The sequence below is a fragment of the Triticum dicoccoides genome, chromosome 7B (assembly GCF_002162155.2).
Source record: "Triticum dicoccoides isolate Atlit2015 ecotype Zavitan chromosome 7B, WEW_v2.0, whole genome shotgun sequence".
NCBI classification, from domain to species: domain Eukaryota; kingdom Viridiplantae; phylum Streptophyta; class Magnoliopsida; order Poales; family Poaceae; genus Triticum; species Triticum dicoccoides.
Genome location: NC_041393.1, coordinates 150,562,217 through 150,564,709, shown reverse-complemented (window position 1 = coordinate 150,564,709; position 2,493 = coordinate 150,562,217). Strand labels below are relative to the sequence as shown.

General features: G+C 49.9%; 1 pseudogene; it reads left to right on the top strand.

Moving 5' to 3' along the window:
- The first annotated feature begins 277 nt into the window (after positions 1–277).
- On the top strand, positions 278–1,571 carry LOC119335254 (annotated as a pseudogene).
- The last annotated feature ends 922 nt before the right edge of the window (positions 1,572–2,493 follow it).

Below are 2,493 nucleotides of genomic sequence, written 5' to 3'. Positions count from 1 at the left end.
CCCACGTGGCAAGCTTGCGCCGGTTCGCCTCCAGGCGATTTTTTTTTCCGCCTCTGGGGCCGAATGGCCGGAGATGCTCTTAGCGCCATCAACACCAAAAAGGTTAAGTTCAAAAAAAAACACCAAAAAGGTTAACCCTCCGGTATTGATATCTAACCACATTTTTAGTGTGTGACGTGCGTGATGCACGCGGCACCAGCGCAGCTCTCGTCTCACTTTATAGCCGCAGCGCGCTACTGTATGCTCCTGTGGCCAACGTTGACCCAGGAGCCAGGAGCAGGATGGACGCCGCCGACTCGTCGCCGATGCACGTCGTCCTCTTCCCGTGGCTCGCGTTCGGTCACATGCTCCCGTTCCTCGAGCTCGCGGAGCGCCTGGCGGCCCGCTGTCACCGCGTCTCCTTCGTCTCAACGCCGCGCAACATCAGCCGGCTCCCGCCGGCAGTCGACGTCCACCTGGTGGCCCTGCCGCTCCCACGCGTGGATGGCCTTCCCGAGGGAGCCGAGGCCACCACCGACCTCCCGCCGGGCAAGGGCGAGCTCCTACAGAAGGCTTCCGACGGCCTCGCCGGGCCATTCTCCGCCTTACTAGACCGCGACAAGAAGCCGGACTGGGTCATCGTCGACACATTGCACTACCTAGCCGCCGCCGCCGCTGTCGACCGGGGCGTGCCATCTGTGATGTTCGCCACTTGCTCCTCCGCGTCGACCGCCCTCTGGGGCGTTCCGTGCATGTCGAAGACTGTTAACCCGGAGCTAGGGGCTTCGCTAGGCCAGCGCTTCTTGTTAACCTACCAGAGCTGCAAGATGGTGGCACAGCGGTGCTGCATCGAGTTCGATCCCTCTCGGCCTGCTGCCGCCGCCGCTGAGGTCCAACGGAGACGACGCGCTCGTGTCGTGGCTCGACCGGCAGCCAGCGAAATCCGTCGTCTACGTCGCGCTGGGAAGCGAGGCGCCGCTGAGCACGGAGCTAGTGCACGAGCTAGCCATCGGCCTGGAGCTCGCCGGGGCGGCGTTCCTCTGGGCGCTGAGGAAGCCCAGCGGCGTCCCCGACGACGAGGTCCTTCCTCCGGGTTTCCAGGAGCGTACCAAACACCGCGGGCTCGTAACAATGGGAATGGCCCCGCAGACCAGGGTGCTAGCGCACGACTCCGTCAGCGCGTTCCTGACGCACTGCGGGTGGAGCTCCGCCATCGAGGGGATGCAGTATGGACGCCCCCTTGTCATGCTGCCATTCTTCGGAGACCAAGGGCCAATCGCTCGGCTAATGGAGGGGAAGAAGGTTGGATTGCCGGTGCCAAGGAACGGCAAGGATGGATCGTCTTTAGACCGAGAAGGCGTCGCGTCGGCGGTCCGGGCCGTCTTGGTGGAGGAAGAAGGTAGACGTGTCTTCGCGGCCAATGCCAAGAAGCTCCAACAGATTGTCGCGGATACTGCATGCCATAAGATGTGCATTGATAATTTCGTTCAGCAACTACGATTCTACAAGGGGTAGTGACGGCCGGGCCCAGCGCGTTTTCGTTTGTGTGGTAGGGCCTAAAAAAAAACTTGCGGGCACGCGCAAGGCATCACTGTCTGGTCTGGCTAAAAAAAATCACTGTCTAGTATTTTTTTTTATGAGTCGTCTCGTCATATTTTCAAGTGCTAAAAGTAAAGTAAAATGTATCACTGTCTTTTTTTGCGGGAAAATGTATCATTGGTGTCCTATGATTTTCACTTGATGGTTCGTATATATGAACGGAATGGTCTTCATTATCTGTTAAATGCGCCAACCTATGAAAATAGAGGTAAAATAGGTATTTCAACTTCAGAAAAGTCCTAAAGAATGTCCATTGTACAAAGTATTTCCTAAGAGCTTATGTGCGGATTTTAACGACGAAAATGTTTAAACATGGGTTGAAGAAGAGGGAGGGGTAGAATTAGAACAGGCCGAACGTCCTCAATTTCATGTATTGGGGCAGAGGCACACTCTCTCTAAATTACAAAATACATGTATTACAGAATTTTTTTTTACTTCTTTAACTGTTCATCCAGCATTTTGAAAAATATTATGGCAGCTTAAAAAAATTACCTCGTCTTTATTGGAAATGTTTGTAGCATTCAAGAAATCTATCTGGCATTCAGGAAATGTCCACGCATTTCAAAACAATATATGTGACATTTTTTAAAATTTTACAAATTGTAAAAAAAGTTCTTGTATTTCAAAAAACTTTTTGTAGCATTAAAAATGTAAATTACATTTTAGAAATTATTCATACATTTCAAAATTTATTTGTGACGTTAATTTTTATACAACATAAAAAATGTAGGATAGTTTATTAACCTGTTTCATATCATTAGAAAAATGATTTGCTGTGTAATTCAAAAATGTTGATTGTATTTGAAAAAATGTTCCAAAAAATGTATTTAGAAAAATGTTAGTCGTATATTTGTAAAATTAACATGTATGAAATATTTAGATGTATACAAAACGTATACAATGTGTATGTAACAA